Consider the following 19,999-nt stretch of genomic DNA (forward strand, 5'->3'; position numbering starts at 1 on the left):
CATCCTTAACTTGTCAGGAACTTGTGCTAATAGTTCTGAGTATTCTGAGGAGATGTAATGTGATGCCCTCCATTTACATGACACTGTGTCCTGCAACTGCTCCTTCGACACTACATCATACGTTGGGGGTTCTTCAGTTGTAGACCGGTGTGCATGGGACATCTCAGTGGGCACGCTCTCCCCTTGCACGTGGCTTTCAGGAATTCGCATTAGGGCCGAGTGCAGCATAACCAGGGTGCAAGTGCCTTTCCATGATGGCGGGAGGTGCAAGTACGCCTGCTTGCCGCACACCCAGTAAGTGTCTATTAACGATGCAGTTCCTTTCTTCATGTCAGGCAATATGATTTTCTTATTGCAGAGTTTATTTGAACCCAAGGGCACCTTCCCTTCTCCATGGAAACAAAGTTCATACAGTATTTCACATTGCATCTTGATGGATTTTTCGAGAGCTGTTACTCATGTTAGTTTGGCAATGTGCTGGGACCAGACTGGAGTGCATGTTCTCTCGATCCATTGAAACTTCTCATCCGACAGCCCTCGCAATGCTTCTGCTCTGCACATCACTTGCTTCTCTTGCCATCTATTGTCCATGAGCAGTGTCAGCTTGATAACAAAGAATGGCTCCTTGACACAGATCACTCCTCGTGGCTTGCTCTGGCAGGTTTTTTCATTCTGCAGCAGTTGCAATGAAACTGTGTGTGCTTGGTATGTGCTTTTAATTCTACACGGTGCAAGATGAATAAGACACTAAGCCTCAGCAACAGACGCCTCTTGTGGCAGTAAGATTTTTGCGGTCCACGATGCATTGGGTATCAAGGAGCACACAAAGCAACTTTCATTAGTTGCTTGTTTTTCCATGTTGCTCATATCTGCATACCACTTGTTTGATTGGTCTAGGTGACTTGGGTGTTCTACTGCATCTAGACCCAGGCCAAGATATGCGCCGTACTGTTTCCTCCCTGCTCTCATTTTCAACCTCCTCCTCCCTCCTAGGCCAGTCTGAGCTTTTAATAACTTTTGGTGACGGATGGGGAATATTCCAGATACTGTCTTTACATTTCTTTCATTATTCTGCTGCCAATAAATTGTGTCAAGACCTGCGGTGGGAGTTTGTGCTCCATAATACATATAATCACCACTTGAGGTAGGTTGCGTGGCTGTATAAATATTAACATGTGGCAAAACACATGTATCAGTGTTAGGGTTATTCATATCATGCACATTGAGATCATAATCAGGGGTGTCAATTATTGAGTATTCAACCAGTGCGAGTTTGATAGATACATTGTGGGCCCAAATTAGTTTAAAACCATCCCACACTAGGTGGATGCCTTCCTGTACCATTTTAACTCCCCCCCTTCTTTTATACCCATTAAAATAAAATATATTGCCCAGTAAAGGCCAAGGCACAATAGCATTGTAGAAAAAACAATTGCAACAAAATACAGGCCACACTCATAGGAGTAGGCCCTAGTAATACTAACATTTTCCTTATTGCTATCTATTGCTGTGTCGCTGGTATTGAGGGCCCTTGTCTCAGCCATGTTTATACCTATAGAATGAGATATAATGGGTTACGTACACATTCATATTTATCATTTACATTTTTACATTTTCGTCATAAATTATTTTAGTAAAAAGTTCATAAAAATGCTAAAACAAGTCAATAGTGGTGAAGCAAAAAAGAGAGAGGGATAGAAAGAGCAAGAAAAGAAAGAAAGAAAGAGCGAGAGAAAAGAGAGATAGAAAGAGAAAAAGAAAGATAAAAGGAGGGGAGCGCTTAATCAATTTACATATGGATATGCATATTTTCACTTTGCACACTTGTAATCATATTTCTTATTTCTTCTTTATGTGATCTCACATGCTATTTTCTAGCATACTTTTGTTTGTTGTCTCTTTCATTCCCTTATGGCACAGCCATGTATTGCCCTTCTTGCTGCTCTTCCTCGTTTCTTAAGCTATCAACTGCTTTTCGTATGTCCGAGAGATGTATCCAGTATTGTAAGCCCTTTACATTTACTGCTGTTGGTGTACAATACTTCGTATGGGCCATGAAATCGTGGAGCATTCCATCGTCTCACAAAACTGCGCACATACACCATTTCTCCAGGCATACAGCGTGTATTGGGGCTGTCTGCTGCAACTGTGACAGTTTATGTTTCATTCTCTTGTGTATATGTGGTGGTGTAATTTGTTTTGCTATACTCCTTACTGCTTTTGTCAGCTGTGTCAAGTATTCCTGGAACTCGTCTCCTAGTATTGTGGCTATTTTGTGCACATCCAATGCCTTCCTGGTGGGAGATATCGGAGTATGCATGCGTCTCTCTGTCACTATCTCGTGCGGGGACAAGTGGTGGTCTTTGCTGGGTTGTGTTCTTAGCTGAAATAACGCTAGCGGCAAGCAATACACCAAATTTTTCTTTAGGGTGTGACACAATTTGGACAATCTGCTTTTGAGGAGGCTGTACAACTCCATTTGCTTGCGGGTGATAAATTGAGCATAACTTGTGGTTGATGCCCAATAAAGATGTTACTGTCTTGAACAAAGCAAAAACAAAGAGGTGATGGCTGGAAGGTTTAGACTGAATCTTAACCACTGGCATTGCTCGGGGCAACCCTCCAGACCATCGTTCTTCGCCTGCCAAGCCATTACAGAAGGGGAAAGACCATATGCAAATCAGGCTTGGCCCCACCCCAAAACGGAAAGTCCAGCCCGAACTGCTAGGTCGCATCCCTTCTGCACGAGACCACAAGCATCCCCAAACATGTTTCACCCTTGTTGGGGCTCATCAGTGAGGAGTAGCTTGGGTCTCTAGGCCCAGCAGGCACGGGACCCACGTCTGGGCATTCCCGTCCCACTCGGGGTGACAAAGCAAAAACAAAGAGGTGATGGCTGGAAGGTTTAGACTGAATCTTAACCACTGGCATTGCTCGGGGCAACCCTCCAGACCATCGTTCTTCGCCTGCCAAGCCATTACAGAAGGGGAAAGACCATATGCAAATCAGGCTTGGCCCCACCCCAAAAGGGGAAGTCTAGCCCGAACTGCTAGGTCGCATCCCTTCTGCACGAGACCACAAGCATCCCCAAACATGTTTCACCCTTGTTGGGGCTCATCAGTGAGGAGTAGCTTGGGTCTCTAGGCCCAGCAGGCACGGGACCCACGTCTGGGCATTCCCGTCCCACTCGGGGTGACAAAGCAAAAACAAAGAGGTGATGGCTGGAAGGTTTAGACTGAATCTTAACCACTGGCATTGCTCTTGAACAAGTCATTCACAAAATGCATTCCATTGTCATAGTGTATGATGTCACAGATTCCCCACTGCGAGAAAACCTCTCTCACAAAAAATGTTACTGAACATTTTGCATCCGGGTGGGCGCAGGGCCCTGCCTCTACCCACCACGAAAAAGGGCAGACCACTACATTGAGATGTCTCGCTCCATTGCACCTGTCTCCCATGTCTGCATAATCAACATGTAATTCACGGAACGGTCCTATGGGGTGGGGCAGTGTTCCTCTTAACATTCTTAGGGTGATTCCAGAATTATATGTTTGACATGTTGTGCAGTCTGTTGTCAGCTTACCCACATGTTCCGGCAACCCTGGGACAAACCAGTCTTCCTGTATATCTGCTGCTATATGCTGCTTTGCAGTGTATGCTGAGAAGTGCAATTGTTGAAATGCTATTTGTAACAATTCTAGGGACATGACCACTTTTCCTTGTACAATATTGGCACCAGAGGAGATTGGTTGCTGGTTGGCTACATCATCTTTTGAACCACAATTCTTATTCCTCAATGGATGCTCTTTTCTGCAAGTCAATTATCTGTGATACAGACATAGAGTTATACCCTGTCCCTTTTTCCTCCTCCTCATTTCCTTTTAGTATGAATTCTCCTTTTATATTTGTGTAAAAATATGCAGCTTCTTTCGCGGCGGCATCTGCTGCCACGTTGCCCAATGAGATGACGTCACTGTTATTAGTGTGTGCCTGGCACTTCACTAGAGCTACTATGGAGGGTTCTGTTGGTGCCTCTATTAAGTCTTTTAAAAGTTATGCATGCTGTACTGGAGATCCATCTGCTCTTCTGAACCCTCTCCTCCCCCACCTTGACAACCCTCCATGCACCGTTGTCATCATGTATGCTGAGTCTGTGTAAATCGTTCACGCGCACCCTTTTGCTGTGTGAAGTGCCTCGATCAATGCTACTAACTCGTCTGCCTGAGCTGAAAAATAAATTGGTAATCTTTTTTGCACTATTGTCTCATATTCTCTGTCTTCCAATCGCACTACCGCTGCACCTACGTACTTCTCTCTGGTCTCTGGACAAATTGATGCTGACACATCCACAAAATACACTTCTCCCTCCTCTGGGGCATTCTCACTTGCTTTGGGTATGTCGTCAGCTTCCTCCTCATATGTGGCACAATCATGGTCCTGCATGTCCTCCGCTGTGCATTCTTCTGTAATGAATATAGCTAGGTTTACTGTTTTACAGCGCACTATGTGTATATTGGAACTGGATAATATTATCTTGTATGATATGGAACTTTGTGTTGTCAATGTAGATTTTGATCTTTCTAGAATAGCAAACAAGGAGTGTTCCACAAACAATGTCACTGAACATCCCATAACAATGGTGGTGCTTTATCGATGGCGAACACAGCGGCTGCGAGAGCCTGTTCGCACGCAAAGTGACCTTGCATCACCGCGTCGAGCATGCCGCTGTAGTAGGCCAGGAGTTTGTTCCCTAGAGATGTTTTCTGCATCAACACTGCTGTCATGAGTGTTCCATTGCACTGCAAGAACAAGAAGAACTTTCGGTCATAGTCAGGGTAAGTCAGAACTGGCGGATGAAATGAGGTCTTTTAATGTATCAAATGCTGTATTCATTTCTGGAGTCCATGTGATTCCTGAGCTTTTTTTTGTGCTTCTTTTGGTGCCTGTAACAGGGGTCTTGTGGATGCTGCATAATCTAGCATCCATGACCGGCAATAGTTGCATATGCCGAGAAACTTTTGCATGTCCCTCACTGTATGGGGAATGCGTGCACTGCTGCCGCCCTGACTGGAAGTATTCTCTTACCATCTTTTGAGATCAGTTGCCCCAAATACAGCACTTCTTTTAGGCAGTACCGTAATTTTTGTCTGTCTACTTTGTACTCTTTGCAGGCCAGTACATTTAACAGTTTTATTGTATCTGAACTGCAGTGTTCTTCACTTTCTCCTCACATTAAAAGGTTGTCTACATACTGTTTAGTGTGCTCTTTGTGTCTATGTTGGTGAGGTCTTAGGTCTTCATTCAGTATTCTCTTGAAAATGCTTGGGCTCTCTCAATATCCCTGGGGAAATCTGCAATGCTCATTTCTTTTTCCCTCCAGGGAAAATGCAGTCAGGTTCTGCGATTCTGGGTCCAGTGGTACTGAGAAGAATGCATTTTTCAAATCCACTACTGTGAAACAAGTTGCTGCTTTTGGGATACTATATAATATTGACGTGGGATTTGAGACAAGTGGGAATTCTTTTTGTATGATGTCATTAAGAGGGCGTATGTCCTGTATCATCCTCCAAGCCCCACCCTTTGCTTTCTTGATTGGATACATTTTTGTATTAAAAGGTGAGTTTGATGGTACAATTATCCCCTGTTCCAATATGGCGTGTATGGTTTATTTTATCCCCTTTTCAGCTTCTCTTGACAAGGGGTATTGTTTCAGTAAGGGTAACACTGCACCGGGTTTGAGCTTTATCTTAACAGGGGATACTTCTGGCATGAGCCCTACATCATGGGGATTTGTCGTTCATAACGCAGCTGGCACCTGTTGCATGTCGTCATCGAAAACTGCTGCGGATGCACTGACAATGGCCAGGAGGGGTTTGTAACTTGTATGCTCTGAATCATTATGTCACATGGAATGCATATTTCCATTATTATTTCTCCATCAGTATCACGGTCAGTGAATAGCTCCTCGCCTGTTAGGGGACGCAGCACCATGTTGGGATCAACGCATAGCACCGTTCTCCTCTCACACCCATGCATGTCCAACCCTATCACTGCTATTCGCTGTGCGGATACCTGCACGCCTTGTAGATCTATGGACAGTATCGACCATGGTACCACATCAGGGGCAATTACAGGGCAAAACACACTCTCCACTTTTGTGTGATTTCTGGCACTACCCTTGCTTGGACTTGTATCCCTTGTACGAACATGTCTGGATCAATTGGCACTCCCCATACTGTTATGTTGTTGGCAATTGTGTTTATCCGAATCATTGCTCTCATGACACATATACTTGGCGTTGAACGCACTATTGCCCTATCTGTAAAGCATATGGTCATGTTGAGCTTACTAAGGAGATCCCTCCCTAGTACATTTATTGGCGAATCGTGATACAATAGGGGTGCTCAGACCATTTTTCCCCCCAATGTTACATCCAATACTTCAGTATAAGGAACCGTGACCACCGCCCCAGAGAATCCTTGCGTTTCAAACTTTCGGTCTGAGAGTCGAAACCGGCCTTCCTTTAGACACAATTTTTCTGCCCCTGAGTCCACCATGAAGATGAAGTGTTTGTTGCCTATCTCTGCCCCACCAGGGGTTCCTCGTCTGGGCGTCTGGGCTAAAGGTTGTTGATAGGATTGGACACGCAAGTGCTCTCTGTGGGCTGTCCTATTTTGGGTGTCTCATTGTTGCGGGGTGAGTGAAGACGCTGTCCCCACCACTGCTTTTCCTCTGAACGGTGCTGGTGCGTCATTTGCTGTGGTAGCAAATGGGTTACTGCGCGTGTTTACCATGTGGTTCTGTCGTGTGAATCGTTGCTGTGTGGCTTGTGGTGGTGTTCCCTGTTATTGCTCATAACAGGGGTCAATGTGTTCTTGTCTGTATCCCCCCATAGGTTAGTCATATGGGCTGCCTGGGTGAGGGTGACCATACTGTTCCCTTTGATAATATGCCATGGGACGAGTGTGACATTCCCTTGCAAAGTAGCCCCATCTACCGCATGACCAACATGCTACTTGTCCCCCCCCTCTGGGTCCTTGTCCTCGTACCCTCCCCAATGTCCCCAGCACCTACCATTTTTTCCTCCTCTTCCAGCCCTTCGCTGCCACTGGGACCCTCCATAGTGTTCCTCTCCAGCCCATTGCTCCTGCCCGTTTGCTGACCAGGTGGCTGCCGTTCTTGCTTGTATCGCTATTGGTCCCTCCTTCCCTTCTCCTTGACACTCCGATAGGAGGGCGGATGCTATTGCCGCGACCTTCACTAATTTAGTCTGCACAAGCTTTGCACCGTCTGCAAACCTTTTCTGTGCAATCTCTTTCTCCATCTCTTTGATCCTCCTACAGTGATGTACTATGATGCTCTGTATTTCTGGCCAGCCCTTGGCGTCTATACCAGCAATTTTATCAAGAGCCTTCTGCACTTCCTTCAGGAGGCCTCTCTTAATAATGAAGTAAAAGTGGGAGGTAGATTGGTCCCAAGCTGTGCCCGTTTTGGCCCTCCACATATCCTGCACCCAAAGAATGTAAGCTGCAGCATCTTCTTCCTCCCCCATAAGGCACTGCATCACTGATTGTAAATCAGGCGTATCTGGGAAGGTGATCCTAAGTGCGTCCCACACCTGTGCCCTCACATAGTTAAATGATGCCCCTTCATGGTGGTTGCAAGCCATTGTCACCACTGGGAACCCGGCTTTTACCCACTCTCCATTTGCCTGTTCACCCACTTTGTATACCAACAAACTTTTGACGTCACCAATTGCCAACGGGACACCCGCTGTATTTTTCTTGAAAGTGAATATCCACTTACTCGCCCCCCCTCCAGAGCAGGGGCACTGTCTTCAATAAATGTTCCTTATCCATATGTGCCCAGGGAACATAATGAGGCCTCCCCGCCCACTGGTGTATCAGAGGCATCTGTAAATTTGATTTCCCTTTACTTTTACTCACCTTTGTCCCTTTCGTCCTTGCTAGGGCCATTCTCCCAATTCTACTTCTTAACCTCCCAGGGTGCCACCCTTCCTCCTCTCCTTCATCACTCAACAGTGTTCCTCTTGGTGTACTCATGCCACCCGCTCTGGCTTCCCCCTCGTACTCATCTATGTCCCTCCAGCATTCTCCCTCCCTGTCCGATGTTACACTTCCCTGTCCTCCATTTGCCTGTTCCTCTTCTTCTCTGCTCACTCATATCACTTTTAGGAGTGTCTTATCGATATGAAACAGTTAGTCCCCAGACTTCCACTCATCTTCTGTTGGAGTTACGGGGTAGGCTGGGCTGGGGGCGGCGGTGTCTGTTCGCCCCTGGGCAGAAGTTGGCTTTGCCCGCATATGTCCCGCAACCAAACCAATTCAGCTTGGGTCATAGTTATCTAAGTTTCCAAGTCTTGTGTTAATCACCCTAAATTCACAGGGGGTACACATGTTGGCCCGTACAACCCCTTTGGATCATAAGGGGGAGGGGGAGCCGCTGTTGGAGCAGGGGCATTTGGTTTGGGCACATACAAAGTCTCACTATATCCCTCAGCGGGCTTAGTTAGTAATGGGTACAGTTTTTTGGGTTCTTTCCCCTCCTCCTTCCATTCTACTCCCTACTCCCCGGCCTTTATAGTGTTGGGCATTTGTTCACTGCTGTTACCTTTAATTTGTGGCATCTCCTTGAACAACCTCCACAAATCTAGCACTTCTCTTCTATTCTGGAGTTGTTTACCTTTATATTTAATTGACAAATAAGTTGCTACTCGGTCCAATACAGACTTTTCAAAGGACCCCCCCTCTGGCCATATTTGAGACTTCCCATACCTTTTTATTTCCGTTATCCACTGCTCATGGTATTTCTTTATCTTTTCGCTGTACACAGGGAGGTGTTGGCATATGGGCATGAGCGGTGCTTCTGCCCGCATCGTGTGTTTTTTCTCTTCGCTATTAGGTGTGTGAGTGGAGGTGTGTACACTCTAAAGCCTCCTTGTATGTTATCCTATCACAATATATTCACCACAAGAACCTTTGCTTATATAATTGTTCAACATAATCTTTTGACCGTGCCTTTGTTTGAATAAAACCTAATTACTTTTCACCAATGGGATGTTTATGCCATTAAATAAAATGACAAACACACTGACCATACAACATTGAATGTACCAATTTCACACACTATAGTAACACCATGTAACATAAAAACGTAGAACATAAACCCTGTCTTACCCTGCTACCCCCCTTCCCTGAACCCAGGCTTTTCCCCCTTACTTTTTTATTCCTCTGTTTCACCCTGCCCTGGTCCCTTCTGGACCGTCCCCCTAGACATTTACTCCTAAAGATAGACAAGAAAAAGAAAAAGCACAACTACGTTTCTGAGCCTTCTCCTTATGCAAGACTCCCAATTATTTATTTTTTTCTTCACCATATAAACTCCAATACTAGTCGAGATAGTACTATGCGGCGCTGCCATACACCCCCTTTTGGAGCTAGGTTCCCACATCACCTCTTACTTCGTCACTTCTTATATTATCCTAATGGCCATATGCAGAAAAGAATAGTCAAAGTAGAGTCCCCCTGAGCTTCACACCCACCTACTGTCCCTTCAATACCCCTAATCTGGCTCTCTTCCCTTAACCTTCCTTTATGATCACTCGCAATCAAAACTCACATGTCCATATTGATCTGAGAGCCTCTGTGCCTGGTCGATCCACAATCAGGGTGCCGCCCCACAATCAAGAGCCAAACCTAGCTCTGGCAAGGGGTAGAGCTGGGTATTCACAAAGATGGGACCCGTGGTACCCTCTCAGTGGCGTACGTATTTTCTAAGGTTACCAGTTGCCGTAGGTGGGCAGCCTTGATGGGGGTGTCCCGGATCTCGCCATTGTGGCCGGGGGACTTCTCGCATCAAAGATAAAAAGAACGCTATCGCATTGGGGTCACCAAATGAAAGTGGTCATTCCCATGAATATAATAAAAAACATAGAAGAATTGGACACCAATGGACACACCCCAGTAGGGAATGAGACCAGGAAAACTTGCGAATGAGTAAAAGGTAATCTTTATATAAAGATAAAATGGGGCACTCAGAGGACTCTGCTACTCTGAGAGCACACTGCCAACAACACAGGTAAGGTACATTATAAGTCCAAAACGCATCATCTATGACATGTTCTTTAAGGGATACACATATGCTTCTAATTGGACAAATTAACATTAAATGTATAAGAAGGCCAGTGCTGGTTGGCTGGAGCTGAAGTTGTTACTTCTTGAGGGGCAGCTAGGCTCATCAGGGAAGGACGATGTGTCACGCTGAGTCCACACAGCAAACATTTCTGGCCAAGCTAGACTTCAGAGTAATCATAGGCATGCACAATTTAGTATGGCACATAAGGTTTATCATAACACATTAACATCGAATAATTGTAAACCAAGGTGGTCATTCTTGACGCAGACCCGAGGGGGGCAGCTGTACAGTGGTCTGTGTGCCTTATCTTGTGTGTGATTCTGGGGCACATTTATCAGGTGCTTCAAGGATCAAACATGGGTTTGAGGATTTGTTAGTACACAGAGAATATATGTCTGCTCTGGATTAGTTATACAGGGGGAAATTAAGGTTGGCAGGTGGTCTTGGGTGCCACCTCTGCTACATCAAAGAGGTGAGGGGCTCTGGGTTCATTCATACAGTAACTCTTAATGGAGTGGACTGTGTGAGCTGGGCAGTTATGTGGAGACAAATGGTTTCCAAGGGCCAGGCTCCAGCCCGTTCACACACAGGGCAATGATCTCAGAGGAAGAAGAGGGATACAGTATCAGCTTGCAACAATTCTCGCCCAGGCTTCCGTGAGAACAGGACAGCCACAGCAAAGACAGAGGGGAATTGGTGGGGGCTGTCAAGCTGGCTTTGCACGGCACTGCACATGGGAGAGATGCAGGCTTACCTCTGCAAGTTTCATGTGAGGCCTAGAAAAAGATGGAGTTATTGTAAATACAAGACTGAGTCCCTGGGGTTCTGCTAAACACGTTGGTTAGGTGTCATTCGATGGTTACCTCCCACCTGTCATTGGGGTACCATCAACAATTGAATGAGCATAACCTGTGCCTCGCCTGGAATGTAGGGGGGCTAAAAAACGGTTCCTTCCTCCCATACAGTCCTCCAAGGAGTCCCAATCAGCTTCTATGTCTCCTGGCTTCAGTCTCCACTGCAAGACTTAGGCCTCTCTGCTGGGATGTTTTTCACCAGATTTTAGCAGCTTGTCACCTCTTGGAATTATTGGAAGCAGTCAAGCTCTGATGCAAACTGGCTTATTTATGTGGAAAATGACATCACTAACTTGTCATGAATCCCACAAAAGGGATTGGTTAATGTTCACTACCTACTGCCCACCTGTGTGCTAATAGGACCAGGGGATGGGGGAGTGATTTGCAATAGCTGTGTGAGGCGAAAGCTTCATCATCCCACTTTGACAGATGGGCTTGGTCTGCATTGAGCTCACAAACTATCTCAACGTGGCAAGTACCCTGCATTTTCAAATCTTTACATGTATGAAAACATGGTTGAGAACTTTATTTTAAGGCAAATCAGATAAGACTGGTCTGGACTCTGGACCTCCTTCCTGTGCAGAGATACAGCTTTTCTTTGTTTACTCAGGAAGCATATCAGTGAAAAATATGCCATTTTACCGTTGTCATATTAATGATTATGCTTTACCCACCATTTGCATCTCTTGCAATAAAGGGAAGGCCCAAATCACATTTTCATTAATAATGTTAGTTATATTTATCCCAACAACATTGGTTTAACATGGTTAGAGGAGGGTGGCTGTCACCTTTAATAAAGACCTACAATGACCATTGTGACATGTACACCGCCCCTTTTATGCAATAAAATGTATTTCTCCCATTAAAGTAAACTGCAGTTTCACAATCTCCTCTTTCACTGGGCCCCCACCATTTTTTGAGTTTTATTTCTCATGGCAGGCCTGTGACTAGCAGAGCCGGGCCTGTGTTTAGGTCCCCCTCCCCCTTCAAAGCTCAAGAGCCACTAATGGATTTTTTTTATGGGACTTGCTGCACACCAGACCTGACTTTATCTGGTCTCCACCACATTTCTGCTCTAAGAAGTATTTTCGTTCTTGTATTTTTAAGGAAGGTCAATGATAGATGAAGACACCCAGGCCTGAATCTCCGGGCAACAGAGGGAGGTCATGGAGATTGGTTTAAAGTTTGGAGAAATGTCCGTCTATGTGCCCTACAGCAAACAGCCTGTAATCGTGTACCTTATTGTATTTTAAATGACATCTTATAAGGCACACAGTTTCAAAAATACATGCGTATACTGTCACTTTGAAACGGAAAACGAAAATGACATTCTTTTATTTTTTTACACATGAAATGCTCAGTTCACTGCCTGGAGCACAATTCTGGTATCCCATCGTAGATACTGTACACTGTGGTTTCTGGATGTGTAATTGCAGCTCTACCTGGATTGAATCAAAACATCATTGCCACGTGTCTTTCTTTTCCTTCCTGAAAGGCATTGCATGCACCTTTGCACTTTTTAGAGTCAGGCCCACTTTCTTTCCTTAGATGTTAAGCCTGTATTTGGTTCCATAGACCTCAGTCTGGCATCCTTTCTGTGCTGGCCTTATGTTTCAGTGGGCATGGACAAGTGACTCTGGCCTCTTTATTTCTGGCATCCAGGGGCTATATTTCACCCCACATATCCCCCCTCCTGACTCTTTGAGACCGAGAGAAGAGCAGGGAGAGAGAAGGGTGTCTGTTTCCTTGTGGCTTGGGTTTGTTACAGGGATCTCCCTGGGAGCATGTCTGCTCTTTTCCTGGTCCTGAGGAAGTGGCGCTCTGGTCTGCACTCCACTCCTTTTGGATTTTTGATTTTTGGCCTGGACCACTCCCTTTTTGGCACCTCCAACTCCATCGTCAAGGAGCTATTTAATCTGGCAAGAATAAAAGAGAGGTTAAGTATTTCATACAGTACTATTTTCCCTGGTATTGATGTGCAAATTGACAACACACCATGATACACATCACAGTTTATGGTATTGAAAAAAATGATTTACATGACAATTATTCAGAATAATTTCAAAGTAAGTATAAATTGTTCTTCTCCCTTTAAATGTATGATTTTCTCTGTCCGGGTTCCTTTTCTTTACCTTTATTCTTCAGATGGTTCCTGGGCTCTACCCGCTGGGTTCTTCAATAAGTCCAAAGTTCTGCCTGGGATGACAGTTTTTCATCTCATTGATATTAACCCATTTCTCTTCCATCTGTTCTCCTTTAGGGATGCAGATCTTATAGGTGACAGGTGAGATTATGTCTACAATTTCAAAGGCGACGCACCAAGAGGGCAGGAACTGCCGCTCTTTGGTATGGATCCTTTAGAAATTGTACAGATAGACCCTGTCTCCTACTTGATACTGTTTCTTGGTGGTCTTTAAGTCATAGTGGGGTTTCATCCCCTCTGCCGACATTCTAAATTTCGCTGGGCATAAGCAAGTAAGTGCTGAATGTATTTTCGTAAATTCTAAATGTACTCATGGGTCATGGATGCATTGATCAGGGTCTTCTCTTGAGTTCTGTAAAGCAGAATCTGAGGTAGCAAAATGTTTCGTCCAGTCATGAGTTTGAATGGTGCCATTTTTGTTGCAGAAGATGGTGGAGACCTGATGGCCATCTAGACAAGTGGTAATTGGATATCCCAACTAGGTCCAGAGTGTGCCACAAACTTTTTCAAGATGCCCACAAATGTTTTATTGTACCTCTTAACTCTGCCACTTGAGGCTTGGTGGTAGGCAATGTGGGGGTTTTGCTTTACTCCTGGTATCTCCCACATCTTTTTCATCATCTCACTGGTAAAATGACTTCCTTGGACCAACTCAATCCTTGGGGGAAGGCCAAATCGTGAGAAGATATGATTGATCATTAGGGCAGCAGCTGTTTCTGACTTGCAATTTGGAGCCGGGAGACATTCTACCCACTTGGTAAACAAACATGTCACTGTCAACATGTACTTGTTTCCTCCAGAGGAGCGAATCACGGGCCTGAGGAAATTTACTTGCAAATCCGACCAAGGCAGTGTCATTCCTCTTTTCTGTAGTGGAGCTCTGTGTGTGAAGGAAATTGGCTGAAACTGAATGCACACAAGGCACCCCTTAAGTATAGGTCGAGGTCCTGAGCAACGTGTGGCCAGTATGTGACCTCTCAACAGATTTTTAAATCTCTATGAAACCCCCTATGACCGGCACTGGCTGTGTCATGGGCGTGACTTCAAATCAGGCTTTGGAATGAAATGGGTACCACCCACTGGTCACATCCAGATATGGATCTCCGTACCAACAAACCGTCTTGGATACACAACATTTTTGAAAACTTCAGCAACACCCTTAGGTCCTCTATCCCTATATAATCAGATTTGGTCAGAGGAAAATTCACAGGGTCTTCATTGTGTTGATAACATTTCCCAATAATCGGTTCCCCTTTTTGTGCCATAATCAAATCAGCATCTGGGGTTTCATTACTCCACTGGGCAGTTGAGAGTTCACTTTGGGCATGTGTTTGGGACCTGGTGACAGCAGCGACCTGGATTTCCCTCAACAGGGATTCAGTTTCTATTAGATCGCCTTGGATGGCTCTGGTTTGGCCAACTAGTCAGCCAAGTCATTTTCAGTTTTGTCTGGTCCCTCTATTTTGGAGTGACCTTTGATCTTTTTCCAATAATTGGTCATCTCATTAGAGGTGACCAGATAATCAATGGCTTGGCTTGGATTATTTTCCATGCTTGAACGGTTTATTTGCACACAACATGCCTCGAGTTTTCCAATTAATCAGGTGCTCCACAAACCCTTTCCTGACATAATCTGAATCAGTGATTTTGACCAGTTCTTTGAGTCAGTGTTGCATGGCATTTAGGATGCCTTGATGGACCACCATCAACTTTGCCACCTGACTATGCCTGGGACCTATCTTGTACCCAGGAGAGGGCTCATGGGCATCATTCACCCAGGCATTACCAACACCAGCCACTAGTTCTTTTTCCCTGTGATTATGAACATGGTAGGAGCACACATCCACATAAACTGTGGGTAGCCCCAGGCATGAGTCTTCTTCATAGACTTTGTGCGGGGAAGTGAGGTACGCCTCCATGTTTTCCTGGGTCTTTACACTTGCGTCCTCGAGACAGTTCTCTTGAGCACAGTCATGCAAGTCAGCCAAACCTTGCGCTAGATGACTCTTCTTGTTTTGGCCATATCTGACCTCCACAGGAAAGCCTTGCATTGACAAAATCCAGGAAGTAATTCTAGAATTACTCACGTTCCATGTTCGGATTCTTTCACTTTGGAGGTATTGCAAGGGCTGGTGAGGAGTCTCAACAATGATGTTCCCCCCCTGGAAGAACGGGCAGTAATTCTTCAACACCCACACCGTTGCCAGAAGTGCCTTTTTCACAATTGTCGAAATTTTTCTCCACAGAGGACAAAGTCTTGCCCGCCTATGAGATAACTTTGTTGACCATGTTGTGCTTTTGGTAAAATACTGCTGTTAAGATAGTATTTGAGAACCTCGTCTCCAAGAAGAACTCCTTGTTTTTTATGGGGTAAGCCAAATAGGGCACTTGGGTAAGGCTTCTATTTAGTTGTTTTGCTGCCTCGGATTGTTCTGGACCCCACTCCTACTTAACCCCAGACTATAATAAATAGACCAAGGGTTGTGTGACCTCTGCATAGTCCCCAGTGAACTTTATACTATAATAGGTAAGTCCAAGAATTCTTCTTAGCTCACATAGAGTAGTAGGTTCTTTCAATTTCAATAACGCTTCCACCTTTTTAGCCTTAGGGCTGAGACCCTCAGGAGTGATTTCATGCATTAAGAAGTGCATGTGGGTCTTACACCACTGTGCCTTCTGAAAGGACAATTTTGCTCCAGCTTTCTGCAACTGTGTCAGAACATAGCGTATTTCAGCTATGTGTTCCTCCGCAGTTGAGCTCTTGATTAAAAAACATCATCTACATAGGCTAGGTTTACCCTTTCACCCAAGTCGGGCATGGCCTTACGTATGAAGATGCTAAAGTTGCTGCCCGAGTTTATGTATCCAAAGGGGGTTTGGTGCCGCGTGTATTGCTGCCGACTGAAGCTAAAAGCAAGCTTGCACTGGTCTTCCCTACTCACAGGTATGGTCCAGTAACCGTTGGTCAGATCAATGGCGGTTTACACATTTGACCCTTGGATCTGGGCCAGTACCTGATCAATGTAGAGGAGGGGCAATCTTGACATTACGACCCGTTTATTTAACTCCCTAAGGTCTGGCAAAGTCTCCATTGGCTATTGGGTTTGAGTTTCCCCAGTACTGGGTTATTCAAGGTACTGTGGACTGGATTAATTATCCCACGGGATTCTAAGTTTTTAATAATATATGAGTGACTCCATAGATGCGAGAGGCAACCGGTATTGCTTCACAAATACGGGAGCTATCCCAGGGTCTGTTGGTATGGAGGTTGAATGTATCTCTGGTCACCCACAGTCGTATGAGTCCACGGCCAAGATCTCCTGAAAATCCCAAAACACCTGTTTCAGCTTCTGCTTTTGCTTCTCGGTCTCACAGCCATCAGCGAGGTTGAATTGTTCCTCAAACACCTGCTTAAAGCCTGGAAATACCTCAGGTTTTGAAATTTCTGTGGTATCCTCCGGTTGATTGGAGAGATCTCATGTTATAGAGTTGGCCTGGACATGGGGTTTCAAGGTTGGGACGTACTCAACGTTGACTTGAAATTCCACCTCAGCCTTCCTGTCAAAGGTTACCTCTTCCCCACCATAAGGGCAGTAAGAGTACACAAAGAAAGTCCTCCATTGCGGGGTGAAAATCTTTTCCACAGGAATATTGTCATCACAGTTGTAACAGTCATTTGGAACTGGTCCCATAATCTCATTCCCTAAGTCAATAGAATAATGATGGGCATCAAATGCCATTCCAATAAAGGTGTCTACACCCAAAGTGATACTACTAGGGTAGCTGTTATCCACCAATATTCAAATGGTGACATTTTCTAGATCAACTAGGGGTGTCGGATGAAAAAACAAACCATGTTGTTGGAGGTGATCATTCAAATTATATAAACATCCTTTTATTTTAGGTTCTGTCCTTGCTAATTTTAAGGCAAATTGTGAATTGTTGCACCTGTCCTGGGATGGTGACCTCTTCTCCCGTCTGAACCTCAACTGCTTACGGCAGCAATTGAGCTGACTGAAATACTTCCACAGTATTGTCAAAGCCCATGGGGTTACCACCCAGTCGGGACCAGGCTTTGTAATTAATTAGGTCCAAATTAACTGAGAATCGATTGAGAATGTCACTGCCTAAGTAAAAGGTGGAGGGGACATCACTCACAACCAATGTTCCCTCTAATTTTTTTGGGCTGTGTGCGCCAAAAAATAGTTGTGTGCGGGCTGTTTTTCAGTCATGTGCGCAACTGAGTGATGCGCTGCCAGACTGGGGGTGGTCAGCGGCAGAGCGGCGGACAAGTGAGCAAGGCTTAGTGATCACATTCCACAGTGTGCAAGCGAGGAATGCGAATTTGCGGCACAAAAAGCTTTACTTCTAGGGACATTTGGGTGCTCTATTCTCCTCCCAAGACTTTAGCTCATCTGAAATTGTGTCCTTTTACATCTCTAAAGATTAGCAAGATCTTTCGATTTATGATGGATTGGTACAAGAACAGAGGGGGTCTTGTAGTGGAACACAGATTCTGCCTCACAAATTTATTAAATGTATGGAATATAAAGACATGCTTTCTATTGGTTTAATGAAATAAACAGTACATGAACATGATTAATGACAAAGACGACTTAATAGAAGGGGGTATGAATGGACATTGGACTCTGACAGTTAAATAAAAAGCACTGAATCATGTAATCATGTAATCTCAGATGATTGTCCTGGAGCTAGTTAACCTGACAGTCTCAGAATGTCTTCAAAGAAAAGGGTGCCTAAGACTACTAGAACAGCATCATAAGAGGACTGTCTGCAAAGAAATCAGAGGTCCAGCAAGAGGCAACACTCTAACAAGGAAGGCTTTATATTATGTTTACTATTTTATTCAACATGAACAATACATATAAAGATGAAGGAACTGGGGGATCGGATTCATGGGGGACTCTGAGAATGGTACAGTGCACTAGCAGCCAGGTAGCACATAACAAAATAAATTGTTTTACAATCAATAAAGAAAATAAATTATACTATTATATAAATAGCACAGAAAACAAATGTCATCACACAACAGGACAGAGAGCACCACCAGTTTTGCCATATATTGTAAGCTGATGACATGTTAATACAAGAAAAAATATAAATCTAAACATTTTCATTTAAATGAAGGGATATGTGAATGGCATACATACCAATTGCTGTTCGTTAAAGTTGGAACATTTCAACAGCATAAACAAGTTTCCATTGAAAGCTTCTTTCTAATATGCTTTTGTTTTTAAATGTCAAAGTTCTCTCTGGTGAGCAAAGCATCAATAAGCTCTAAAAGCCACAAAGTGAGAAGTCCGGCCAAACAAAGTGTCAGCAATGGCATTGATGAGAAGTTGACGCCTTGACAGTGTCTGTCTGTAGTTATCTACACTTCAGTGGTGCTACCACTCGCCAATGGCAGTGCACTGCCCGCCGTAGCAGCACTACTGAAACTTGAGTCTTTTGAGCTCCTGTCAGACTCCCCCTGATTCACATGCTTCTCTCTCTTGATTTTGCCGCTCTTCCAGTGTTGATACACATCATCAAGATTTACTTCATTGTGTAATAGGTACACCTTTGTTCGCATGAGCATGTCAAGGTGACTTTCTTCCAGTCGATTCCTTGATTTCGTCTTAATGCTGTTCATGAGACTGAACCCTCGCTCACACTCTGCGCTTGAGGCTTGAAATGTGGCGCAGATGTCCATGAGCTGTGCCACTACATTGTACTCCATAGCATGTTGGAGTGTGAAATTCACCATTTCTTGAAAACATTTTAAAGAACCACACTTGTTCCTCTCTGCTACCACGTACTTTAAGGCATTATACTGCGTAACGATGGAATCCACTGCAAGCATGGTAGGGTATGATTCTAAACAGTCCACCTCCTTACAATCTAAAATGTCCTTGTATTTTTCAACAAGATGCTTAACATTTTCTATTCCAAAGTCAAAGCTGCATTGTTGAGTGGCTAGTGAATCAAAATCAAAACTGGCCCAGTCCTTCAGTTTGTTTTCAGGAAACCTTTTCTCTACATGCTCACACACTAAGCCAATAAAACTCAGAATAGATGCAGGACTGAAGTCCTTCTCATTGTCAGAGTATGTTGAGATCACTGACCAAGGTACTGTCCCCTGATCTGATTGATCTTGCCGTTTGCAAACTGCATGGCTTCAATTGGGGTAAGACTGCTTTTTTGGAGTAACTTGGACAAGTCCGCTAGATCGCAAAGAATATCATTTAACACTGCCAAAGAAATGTGATAAGTGGAGTCACACAGTTTCTTGAAACAGTATTTCGTTATAGGATCATTTTCCTCCTTAATTTCCTGATCAAAGTATTTTAGCAACACCTCATAATTGCATATTAATGCATTCACTGCAAAATGCCTTCATAACCACCTCTCTTCATTGAGGGGTCGAAATGACAAAGCATCACATTCAATGACGGATGCCATTTCTTCAAATTTAGATTTTCTCAATGGAGATCTGCAAAACACAGAATAAACAGTTCTTAGCAAGGTGTCTACTTCCCTAATCATTGGCACCTTCTTCCAAGCATCCCCGATGCCCAATTCTTCACGGTGAGCTACACAGTGTTGCTCAATTAAATGTGGAACAGATTGTTTAAGCCTTGTAGCAACACTGTTGTTTTTGCCAAGCATAACGGATGCACCATCCGATTGAACATCACCATGTTCTGCAGACTCAAACCATTGGCAGAGTAAAATTCAGTAATTGCTGAAGTGACAGCTTCTGCATTGCAAGACGTTAACTTTG

The sequence above is a fragment of the Ambystoma mexicanum genome, chromosome 7p (assembly GCF_040938575.1).
Source record: "Ambystoma mexicanum isolate Mex_15411 chromosome 7p, UKY_AmexF1_1, whole genome shotgun sequence".
Lineage (NCBI taxonomy): Eukaryota > Metazoa > Chordata > Amphibia > Caudata > Ambystomatidae > Ambystoma > Ambystoma mexicanum.